This window comes from Acanthochromis polyacanthus, chromosome 5 (assembly GCF_021347895.1).
Source record: "Acanthochromis polyacanthus isolate Apoly-LR-REF ecotype Palm Island chromosome 5, KAUST_Apoly_ChrSc, whole genome shotgun sequence".
Lineage (NCBI taxonomy): Eukaryota > Metazoa > Chordata > Actinopteri > Pomacentridae > Acanthochromis > Acanthochromis polyacanthus.
In genome coordinates this window covers 25,262,766-25,275,946 of record NC_067117.1, presented here as the reverse complement: position 1 = coordinate 25,275,946, position 13,181 = coordinate 25,262,766, and positions in this window count along the sequence as shown.

Sequence of the window (13,181 nt, the reverse complement as noted above, 5' to 3'; positions counted from 1 at the left end):
TGTCCACATTGTAAAAAATGTTATTAAAACTCCCTAAAATTCCCTTTTTTTGATTATTGAGTTTTTTCTTCACTTCTGCCTTCTAGTGTTAATGTGATTTTAACCCTCGTGTCGTCCTGCGGGTCAAAATTAAACCGGTTAAAAGTTTGAAAATGTGAAAAAATGCTTATATTTTCACAGTGAATCTTCTGATGCCCACATTTTCAACATTTTTGAGAAATCTTTGAACATTTTTTGGTGGAAAAAAAGAAATGTTAAAAATGTTCTTTAAAGAAAATATTAGAAATTTTACTGATATATATGTGATCACTTTGATATTTTAAAGATTTTTTGGACAATTTCTACTCATGTTTTGAAAATTTTTACAACAATTTTCTTGCCAAATTTGCAGGATTTTTAAAAAATAAAACTAAGTAAATTTTTGAGTAATTATTGGAATTTTCTTCCTGAAGATTTTGCAAATTTTTAGAAATTTGGGGACATTTTTTCAGACGAACTATTGTTTTGGTGCCCGTAAATTAGGACTACAGGAGGGGTAAAATAAATGTTCACAGTTTGACCATTGCAGGACACAAATCAGTCCATCCATCGTGTAGCTTCACCTGCTTTATCCTGCACAGACCACACTACTATTGTACGTCATGATTCAGAATGAGATAATAAACTGCTCTCGCAGTGCAAAAATCAAACTGAATGTGGGAAATAAAGTTCGATGTCCAAAGTCCACACAAGATAAGCCTCTTCTAGTGGCACAGAGGTGAGTCACTGCTGCATTAGTGCAGTGGGCAGGGATGACTCTGCAGCAGTTGTTAGGTTGAAGGAGCCTCCAATTGAAAACACTCTGCTGCCTGATTAGTAGGTCACACAGGGGAAGCAGTGTCCATTATGTTGAGCAGGTTTTTGCAGCATCCTTCTCTCAACCACCAACTCCAGAGTTTCCAAAGTGAAGAAGTGCTGACAGCCAATTCCCAAACTTGAGCCTTCAAAAAAAGTTAACAAACCAATAGATCACGTCACAATGGAGACATACAACTTTCATATACAGTCTGTTTAGTGTCACACAATGAGCAATCATGTGGGTCAGCAAGGACAACCCATAAAATTGGGAATCATTACGATTTCTGCAGCCTTCAGCATGCAAGTTTTAAGGAACTCCCCCTCAGAGTACGGCTTTGATGCTAACGCTGTTTTGCTTGTAGCTGGCTTTCACTGCAGCATCGCTGACCTCACAGCTCCAGGTGAAAACACTTTTTTCTTTGTTGACAAAGACGTCTTGCTGACCAGGGTGTCAGGACCAGCAGAAAAGCAGGGAAAATCCATCCATCCTCTATAGACCGCTTTATCCTCACTAGGGTCGCGGGGGGTGCTGGAACCTATCCCAGCTGACTCGGGCAAAGGCAGGGGACACCCTGGACAGGTCGCCAGTCTGTCGCAGGGCTACATACACAGACAAACAATCACACTCGCATTCACACCTACGGGCAATTTAGAGTAGCCAATTAACCTCAGCATGTTTTTGGACTTGTGGGAGGAAGCTGGAGTGCCCGGAGGAAATCCACGTATGCTCAGGGAGAACATGCAAACTCCATGCATAAAGATCCCAGGCCCACCCCGGGATTTGAACCAGGGATCTTCTTGCTGCAAGGTGAAAGTGCTAACCACTACTCCACTGAGCAGCCCCAGGTAAAATCCCAATAGACAAAATGCCACTTAGAGACCCGGATTATTGCTGCCATCTGCCGTGAGTGCCGAGTCACGGTGCTGCGTCATGCTGTGTGCGCACACAGGTTGAGAGTATTACTTGTAATGTATACTGTGTGCGGAGGGGTCACACGTACGCTCCACGGACCGGTACCGGACCGCCAGGGGGTCCGATCCGGCCCCTTGGAATACATCTACATTATCAAAAAATATTCAAAAAATTATGACCTACATTACTACTGCATTTGTTTGATCAAACTGCAGCTCCCACATTGTCTGCTGGGGGCGCTCTGTCTTGTTCGGAGCACACAGAGTGAGGCAGCACTGTGACTCTGCGCTCACGGCAGATGGCAGCAATACGAAAGCCGGGTCTGTAGGTGGCTTTTTGTCTATTGGGATTTTACCTGCTTTTCTGCTGGCCCTGAGCGCTGATATTACGGACATCGCTCAGCTGGCCATATTCATTCGTGGAGATGACGAGACTTTGAATGTCACAGAGGAGTTTCTTGAGTCGGTGCCCATGTTAGACACCGTAACAGCCGAGGACATTTTCCGCGCTGTCGTTGGTGCTGGACAGGGTCGGAATGGACTGGTCCCGCGCTGTCAGCCTGGCTACAGATGGTGCACCATCAGTGATCGGGAAAAAGGCGGGTACTGTGGCAAAGTTTAAAGTCAAAGTCAAAGCCGCAAATGGAGGGAGGTTTTTTTTTGGACATTCCACTGTATTTTGCATCAAGATGCATTGTGCTGTAAGTCGTGAAAAATGGATCACGTCGTGGAGGTAGTTGTCCGAACTGTTAATTTCGTCCGAGCCAGAGGTCCAAACCGTCGTCAGTTTGACTGCCTTCTCAGTGACAGTAACATCACCCATGGCCTGCTGTACCACACTGAAGTAAGCCGAGGTGGTGTGCTAAAGCGCTTCTTCGATCTTCGTGGGACATCGGACAGTTCACGGAGAAAAAAGGTAAACCTGTTGCGGAATTACAAAGCCCACAATGGCTGCGGGACCTTGCATTTCTAGTTGATGTTACATAACAGAGCGCGTGAATAATCTGAACAAAATGTTACAAGGGAGCAAAAAATGATCACCCTGTGTTATGACGGCATACGTGCATTCAAGTTGAAGCTCACATTGTGAGAGACGCAGCTTGCAAGCGGTGACGCTGCTCATTCCCCCTGTTTAAGAGATGTATGCGCAGCCAGCGTCAAAGCTGACATGAGCCAGTACAAAGACAAGATTACAGGATTGCTGTGGGAGTTTGAGAAACGATTTCAGGTCTTTAGCGAACTCCAGACAGAATTGGCTTTTTCGCTCACCATTCACAGTCGAAGCTTCTGATGTGCCCTCTGACATGCAACTTGAAATAATGGATTTGCAGTGTGATGTAGAACTGAAGGGCAGATTTGCCTCTGTGGGCTTGGAAACATTTGATCAGCATCTCCTTCCAGGCTACCCTAAATTAACAGCACTACTTAATAAAACAAAACTGCACACAAAGCTCACACATAAGCACTTAACTGACATGCTGAAGTTGGCTGCTGCTCAGGACATGATGCCTGATACTGATGCACTTGTGCAGGCTAAAAGAGGTCAAGTTTCAGGAGCAAATACGAAGCAAGAATAAATCCCGTAAAATGCTGCTTTAAACATTGTTGCCCTCGGGATAAAAACAGTTGCTAAATGAAAACTTGCTGTAGTAAATACTGTAAAATTCAGTGTTGGTCATCAGATTCACTACAAAAGTGTTTGGTTGAGTGGAATATTATTTCTAATGGATGCATCCATGTTATGTATGTAGTTTTTATGTATATTTTACATATACATTTTATACATAAACAAGGCAGGTGACTACTTTCTTAACTGTCTGTATAAAATAGCTGCTACTTAAGATTTAAAGGTGTGCAGAGTTAATTTAGGTGTTCACAATTACTTTCCAGATGTGGAAAATGGGCTTCAAAAAAATTCTATATCTTTATAAGTTTGATTTTTTTTTAATTCCAGGACTATGTTTTTAAGTTACACATACCTGTGACTAAATATGTTGTGCGACTGTGATCAGTTGTAATGCACAATGCACACAAATAAATGTTAAACTGAGTCATAGTGTTGTTGAAATTGCACTTACTTTAATCTCTGGTTGTTTCTAACATAATTTTTAAAAGGACAGTTCATTACATATGAAGATTTTTGTAATATACTTGTTCTCCTTTGCACTAAAACGTCGGAAAAACTTAGACTAATTGTTACTTCTCGGTAATTATGCTATAAGTTTAGAGATCAAAGACCCTTTGAGATCAAATTAGACCATATGCGGCCCCTGGACCAAAATGAGTTTGACACCCCTGATCTATACAGTCAGGTCCATAAATATTTGCATTATATTAGCATTTACACCACTGTACACCACCACAATAATGGATTTGAATTAAAACAATGTGTCTTAAGTGCAGACTTTCAGCTTAAACTTAAGGGCATTTACATCCACATCAGGTGACCAGTGTAGGAATTATAACACCTTTTAAAAGAGCCAAAAGTAACTGGACAGTTGGCTGCTCAGCTGTTCCACGTCCAAGTGTGTGTTATTCCCTCATTATTTCATTTACAAGGAGCAGATAAAAAGTCTAGAGTTCATTTCAGGTGCGGTGTTTGGAATCTGGTGAGCTCAACTTTCAACATGAAGTCACTCTCAGTGAAGCAAGACATCAGTAGTCTGAAAAATCAAAACAAACCCATCAGAGAGACATTAAAAATCAACTGTTTGGTACATTCTTAAAAAGAAAAGGACGGTGAGCTTGTTTTATTTCAGATCCATTGTGGTGGTACACAGAGGCGAAATGTGGAAAATTGTGTCAATGTCCAAATATTAATGGATCTGACTGTGTATCCAACAAGAAAAAGAAAAAAAACTAATTAGAGATCTTGTGTGTTCCTAGTAAGATAATCCTTTTTTAATCCTACAGTGGGGAAATGTGCAGTGTTACAGAAGTAAAGACAGTGTAAACATTAAAGAAATGTAGTACAAAAATGAAAATAAACCAAAATATATGTACACTAAGGTTAAAAAGTTTGGAGTCACTTGGAAATGTCCTTATTTTTGAAAGACAATCATTTTTTTTCAATGAAGATAACATTAAATTAATCATACATACAGTCTAGAGATTGTTAATGTGGTAAATGACTATTCTAGCTGGAAACGGCTGATTTTTAATGGAATATCTCCATAGTGGTACAGAGGAACATTTCCAGCAACCATCACTCCTGTGTTCTAATGCTACATTGTGTTAGCTAATGGTGCTGAAAGGCTCATTGATGATTAGAAAACCCTTGTGTAGTTATGTTAACAGATGAATAAAAGTATGAATTTTCATGGAAAACATTAAATTGTCTGAGTGACCCCAAACTTTTGAACAGTCGTCTAGGTACTAGTTCTAGAAATAATGAGACTGAACCTGTTATTAGCATTGCACAGACCTTTGGATGAATAGAAATACTGAGGGAGTATTAATATTGCACAGATTATTATCTATACTGGACAGATTGTATGCAAGCAGAAGAAAATAACAAAATAGCATATATTCTGGTACATGTAAGAAAATAGATATTGCACAGGGGTTTTAAGAGTAAAAAATATTCAGATTTCACAAAATGTGTTGGTATTGTTCCAAAGAGAAGTATGACAAATTGTCAGTCTAATGAACTAATTCTGACTTTTACTCAACTTTTAAACTCGCACAGCAGTAAGTATACTTGAGTAAAATATCAAAGTTGCAGTTCTCCAGCTCAAGCAGGATATTTTGGTATTCCTCCCACCTCTGGCCATATATCCCCAGGTATCCTTGAGCCTTGATATTTAACCTGCCTGCTCCAGGGCCGCTTAGGAGGCAGCACAGAGAATCTCCCCCTTGAGGGATAAATGAGGTACATAATAAAAAGAAAATTGCTTTCAGGTCACTGGCCAAGTAGCAAGGGCAAAAACCTAACATATAAGGTAGCTTTTAAGCCGTAAAATAAAATTGCTGTTTGATGTGACGGAGTAAAAATGGAACAAGTTGGCGTTCGCTTTAAAGGATACGTTATGATGTTTGTTCGCGAGGTCCTCAAATATGCCAGAAGCGTAGCCAAACGGTGCAGGCAGGATATCAGTAATCCATTAGTGTAACCTCTGGAAAGCCATGGTAGAGTTCTGAGGAGGAGAGGGAAATGTAGGCCTTAGTTTTTGTTGCTCTTGTTCGCCAAACATCAAAACTGACTGCTTCTTTCTTTCTTTCTTTCTTTCTTTCTTTCTTTCTTTCTTTCTTTCTTTCTTTCTTTCTTTTCTTCTTTGCTTCACTTCAAAGCAGACAAAAGCTTCTCTGGGACTGATTCTGTTCAGGTCAAGCTCCAAAAAGATGAGCGTCTTCCGCGAGAATCAGCCCCTCTGCCAGAGCAAACTGCCATATCACGACCAGATCCATATGCTGAGGAAGGGTTTGAACATCTGCAGATAAACACCCCCCCCCAAAACAGCACCACTTTTATGTGAAAAGGAAATCAAGATGCCTGATGCAGAATACTGGAAATCTGTGAAGCAGAAGGTGAAGTGAGCCATGTTTCCTCTCAAACCACAAACTGTGTGATGTTTACATCGGGTTCCTGTCCTCGTGCGCCGGATCAACTGAGCATGATGGACAGTTTAAATAGTAACATCATCAACAACTTCAGCTCACTCGTGTTTATTTCTTACCACTGAGCCGTAGTCATGATGAGTCATTCATCCCACTTCTTATTCACGACTCCACTGCATATGTGGGCTGCGCCATCCAACTGATCTTGTAGAAAATGGCAAAAATAAGGTTTTACAAGTTCACATTTGTAGCCACACGATTACATAATCTCGCACAATTGCACATCATTTCCAGAAATATGGCAAATAGAATAAAGACAGTTTAATTGCAGCACAGAGGCAGCTTGTGAAAAAACACAAATTAAAGGCTCTTGGTACTTCAGATCTCCACTTTGTGCACTTTGTTCAGGAAGGTAAGATTTTTCATTAAACAATATGGCTACTAATATTCTCCTTTCAATGCCACATATTATGATGTGATCTGAGTCATCTGTAACAGTACATATAATATATATATATCATCCATCACTGTAATGTAAGATGTTAGGAAAGTTTAAGAGAACAACCACTGAAAAGAAATGACAGATTTCTTCCCTTTTTGCCAGGCACCAGCTGATACAACGTAAGGATGTCTTGAGAATTCATCTGATTTGAAATTTAGCAAGACTGGCTAAATGTTTCCCTCATATAGAGTCTTCATTCCAACCAGCAGGTCCTATGCACATGTTCTGATCTGCTACAAACATGGCAAAATACACCAAAGTATTTCAGAAAGCCATCATTCCTAATGTGCTTTATTTCACGTAACCCCTGAAACTCGCTCCTTTAAAGACAAAGTTAATGCAATTAACCCCTTGACGCCTGATTTTATTTTTACAATTACATAAAAGAGACTTTTTAGTGTGTGTTTTTGCTTTCCAGCTGATGCTAAAATAAGTGGAGATTGTTAATTTTTCTACTACACACAGAATAGATATAAAATAATAATAGTAACGGATACATAATAATTAGGTCCCACTCTGACCCGTCCCTACAAGAAACCAGTGCTTGCAAAAGGTTCCGAGGTACGTATTGAATATGAACAAACCGGCATTGGGGGATTGAATACGTTTTCTCGGCTGCAGTCTGAATGAAAGTGGTATGACGTGAATTCATGACATTAAGCGTCAAGGGGTTACATGAGATGGTTTAGAGACAGTGTGCATTTTCTCAAACTTGAGAAAATCAGATATATCCTTAAAGATTCCTTGCAAAACTTTTAGAAGAATTTGGGCCCTTTTTATTGCGCTTATAAATCCCATTAGACAAGGATGATTAGTATACCAGTGACTATCAGTTTAAATACTGATAGTCTATGTGCTACTTGTGCTATCTGTAAGTAACTCTAGTCATTTGAATAATGCAGCTGACCAAATTTCGTGTGCCATTTTCTTTCTTCCAAACAAAGGCATGAAGGTTTTCATAGATAAACCATTTTAGATGCGTTGCTATCGCCAGCTGTCGAATCCCTGTAAAATGTGACACATAGCATTGTGGGATTGTTAACTGAATGTACTGGACATGCTACAGACGCTGCACTTTTCATTCCATTGCACAACTGTTTAGGTTATAGTGGATAAATTTATTCACTTTTAGTCTGGGCATTATGGTAAAACAGTAGACAGTAAATAAAGCATAGAGCACTTACCGTAAATAGGTTTCACAGTTTTACTCAGCTGCTCAAAAATACAAACACATCAAGGACTTCTCGTCGACAGCTCTTTCAAAGCTTGTAGTTTTTTCTTGCCGATCTCAGCTCAGGGTCCACTTACATTCCACAGCTTTATCACACACTCTTAACACAGGTCCAGTCTGGGTTTGCTGGCAAATTGGCAAGATGTGACATTTATAGATGGAGGCTACGGAAACCTTGGCAACAAGTGATGGTAAAAATGATGGGGGCTCTGTGGGCACATCATTTGGGGATCGTCATGCTGAAAATTAGCATGCACATGCTCTGCCAATCAGAATGGGCCTATTCAACACCACAGGGGTGCCCTTTTGAAAGGGCAGCACTGACCCCTATTCTTCAACCACTTTTTTTTAAAGAAGCTCAACATGCCGTCCCAAGATTCGGCCTGACTTGGCCCTGATTGTCGCCACCAGCTCCTGAATCCAGTGCATTTTTTCCAGAGCTGAATGGAAAAAGGCCCTCGTCAGGAATGCATCTTTTTTTTTCCTGCAGTCCACTCCCTCGTTATCGATGCTCCCTAAAAGTGGTAAGGTCAGCTGCTGATGGAGCACTTAGAATAAACCATGGTGTAAACAAACAAAAAAAAAGAACAAGAAAAGAAACTACAAACTTTGCTACTTTATTGATATGATGCTCATTGTAATTTGGGGGGGATTTATTGTAATTAAACAGATGATAAGGAGGTGTGAGAAAAGGAAGGGGTGGATCTGAATCTCAGTTTATGAAAATGTGTAAAATGGTGCATTCTTACAGCTCACATTAGACTTTAAAATGATTTATTTTGTTTAAATTATGGAGGTAACAGAAAGCTACGTGGCAAAACACAGCAGCTTCATCACTGAACTTAAAATGAATTCAACACAAACTACAGCAGACAAACTATGATTACTTCAGTTAGAAATACCATCAGAGCAACACGATGCAGTTTGATTACAGACTTTTTCAGTTTTGCACTGGTTGGTGATGGCTTCCCACGAGCATTTTTTTCAAAATTTCAGAAAACATTAGGACCACGAGCTTTTTAAAAATCTGAAATAAATAGGAAATATTTTTGGGTGACACTGGATTGTCCCCATTGTTGGTGTAAAAACCTAAATTTCTTTAGGTGTCCCAAATGGAAAACCTCGGACCGATTGTTCAGTGTTGTGATTTGGGCTGTTTGAAACAAGAATCAGAGCCCCGTTAAGGCGGCGCAGTGGAAAACGAGTAAAAAGAACCGACCACAACGGGGAACGTGGGGCCACAGTCATTACAGCTTTCAAAATATCATAAATAATAAAACGTGTGTAACGACAGAGTGGAGTGGACAAGACTGTTCTGCCTCTGTGGGTGAAGCAAACCTCCAACTGGGTGCTTTGTGTGTTGCCACAGTCAGTTTGTAAAGTAACTGCTGCTGATATTCGAGCAGCCAAACACTTGTGTGTGTTGTTTGCTCACAGTTCTACGTATAATTCAGGAATAATACCACTCTTCTAGACTTCTGTTGTGTTGTTTCTGTTGGAAGAATCGACTTTTTTTTCTGTGAGGTTTTTTTTCTTCAGATTTTTGCAGGTAAAACCAACTAACATGGTTCTCTTGCCTTTACTAGCTGAAGCAGTGGACTGTTTCCACAAAAGCCACAAAATAAAATGTTTATTTAAGTCACATTTAAGATACCAAAGTTAATTTCAAGTACAGTTTCCATTTGGAACTGAAATAATTTGCTTACTAGCTATTTATAAACCTAATGAATGCTCTTCCTGCTAGTTTAAAACTAAACATGAGAATGATGTTATTGTTTACATATCTGGACTACATGGAGAATTATTTTTCCAAAGTTTATTGTATATGTACAGTGAAGAACAAATTGAGTCTGTGAGTTTCAGGGATATTGTTTCATAATTTCAAGAATTTTGTTGTTTTATGTAAATCTGACCACAGGAGACTATTATTAGACATCCTTCAGTAAAAAAAAATGCAGTTTCTTTACCTTGATAATATGTCTGAATGCTGTTTTTTTAATATATATATATGTGCCAGAAGACACATGGGCAAAATAAGCAGCCAACACCGTGGACGAGCATCCACCTTGAAACTCAACAGGATTTTGTTTTCTTAGTCCCACTGGATTTCTCACCAATACTGCCCACTCCCACAGTGTGTGTGTTCCACTCTTGTATAGACCCGCGAGCCTTCACACCCACACAACAGAGAGCTTTACTGATTTTGTGTTTTCTCCCATCCTATAGGAAAAAAACTGCTTAATTTACTGTGTAGTTTTATTGAACAGACACTTCCCTGTCAATAATAATGAAGCAAAATTACTAATATATTCAAATATTTGTTTTATAGTGCGGTAAGTACACATTTTATACATTTTCCTGGTAGCGACTTGTGTAAAATGTGCAGGGAAAAACTGCTTAATCTTTAAAATAGGGTTTATGTTGATCGGGGAAAGCAGAGCATGTATGATGCTTCAACCCACAAGTGGCAGACTTTTGCCAGTAGGTGGAGGGTACTTTAAAAAGTTCTTGGGGCATAACTGTGTACTATAAGGCCTTATATCACTGTTCACAAAGACTAACATGTTTAACATAATCAAAAAAAGGAGAGGAAAGCTTGGATCTGGTGTATTATTGCTCCATGACAATTCAATTCAATTCAATTTTATTTATGTAGCACCAGTTACAGGTCAGATTGTCTCAAGATGCTTTACAGAACCCATATGCCTGAACCCCCAGAACAAGCCTTAAGACGACAGTGGCAAGAAAAACCCTTTTAACAGGGAAGAAACCCTTAGCAGAGCCCGACGCTTTATGTAGAGGGATGCATCTGCCTGCTGGCTGGCAGGAGTGAGAGGAACAGTAGAGGTAGAGAGATAGAGGTAGAGGGGTAGAGAGGTAGAGGTAGAGATGTAGAGGAGTAGAGGGGTAGAGGGGTAGAGGGATAGAGGGATAGAGGGTAGAGAGCTAGGCACGTTCATCCACACATCACAAGTGGCAGAAGCAGCCAAATGTGGTTTTGAACTGTTGGTCCATGAACCTTACTCACTCGAGCTGCACCCTCTGACTTCTGTTTCCCAAACTCAAATTCTTCTTCTGTGGTTGCCATTTTGAGAGTAACAATGAAGTCATACATGCTGTTGAGGAGAATCTGGAGGCTCAAGAAGTAACCTTACTCCATGAAGTTTTGCAGAACTATATCAGTGAACCAAGTGCATTTAAATTAAAAGAGACTATGTAGAAAAATATGCAAGAACAACGCTCTGAAGTACCCTTGTATATGTGCCTGCAACAAAGTCATCAAACTTCATTTTTTGACAGTTTGCAGTTTTGTTTTTGACTGCATACTTGGGTTCCGTGCTGGGTTCCATAAAACTTGCGGCATTCCAATCCCAATGGACTCCAATGTACCAGTGTACCAATGACAAACAATTGAAAACATGGAAGGAACCAGTCCTGTCACCTTGCAGGTTGAGGCTTTCTTCGTCAGATGAGAAGCACAGAATAAGAGATATGCTGTTTTTAGTTGCAAATTTTCAAAAGGAGAAATTCTGACCAGCTTTTTCCTAACGTTTGAAACATCGTAGAATCTTTTGATAACATAGTCAAGCTGAAGGCTCAGTTCAATGATAACTGTTATGTTACTGAAGTTGTGAAGAGCAATGCACGAAATACACTACCTTTGTGATTACAGTCCACTCTTCTTGTGCTTCTTCATATATTTCCAGTTGTCACATGCATATCTTAGCTACTTCAATATTACAACTTGCCATTGTGCACAGTTGAGACCATGTCTGAGGAGAGTTACAGTAATTCTAAAGAACAGAGATGAGTCAATACCAAGGAAAGGAGCTTTTAACAACTTGTTTTACCTCTGTACTCGAAAAATGTCAAAAGTATCAAACATCTGCTGTTTTCTTTTGGACAGAAAAGGTTGAGGAAGCGGGGGATTCACTATAGGAGGTAGGCATCTTCTTTTTACCTGATGACTGGCAGCAGCCCGCAGCATGTTAGACAAGCTTTGTACTGTACATCCTGCGTGTTTACACCTTAGAAGTCGGACTTGATTTTGCTTCAGAGTTCTCGTGCTTCGATAGAAATCAACTCAACCAAAGCTCACATCCTGAAAGTCAGAGTGGATCAGAACGAGAGAGATTAATTGTTTTTGTTCGGTATTATAGATCTGTCCTCTGCACATATTCAAGCTGTGCAGAAATGTTTTGGTTTTTTTTTTTACACCAAACACTATTACTTACCAGAGTGGGAATCAGTACATATAAAAAGCATATTGAGAAACATAAACCCCAGTAGTCCTTATTTTACCTTTGCGACTGTAGAGAGAACCACTTATTTAGTGCCTATCAATCAATGTGACATCGACCTCCATTCTGAGGGAATGGATCTCTCTTTGCAAACAGCTCTGTGTAATTGTGGCTGGGCAGAGATGATAGCTCATTTCTGAGATGTCTATTTATGGCCAGACATCTGACTGAAGAGCTCTGTGATGTATTTCTATTGACGCGATTATGATAAAGCCCATGAAGACATCTCAATCAAGGCTGCATGACAAACCACAACCCACTGGAGCCTTGGCACAAGCCGTGGGAGCTCACGGGTCCACGGAGGAAGCTCCAGGCTTCAGCAACGATTACTCACCACATGATCGAACACCGTGAGCTTCGTCACACCGACATGATCAGTGTGGGCTTCTGGTTAACTAGCGCTGCTCAAACAACGCAGAACCGGAGTGAAGTTTTGGCACTGCCCCCCATCTGTCTGCTGAGATCAGATCTTCCAATAAAAGCACAATGATAAAGGATTTATTGAGCAGCAGCCTCAGTGCTCATAAAGTGGAACAGTAAATCTCTGTTGAAGAACTTTACCTCTTTTTTTCCCCAGCCTGTCTGTGGGAGGACACTTTTTTCTTTCTTTTTTTTTTTTTTTTTTTTTTTTTGACAGCTGCTGCATTTTTTTCTTCCTATTTTGTGCCAAGAGCTAAACAGAAAAAGACTTGCAGGCAATCCTGTGCGTCTTGGAATATTTTACATTAAATCCCTTTCATTGTGAATGTATCGCAAGACTGTTTTTTATTATTTTATTATGCAGCTCTTCCAGATGATTCAAAATAATGAGGATCATTTTATAACCTCTGTTTGTGTGTGT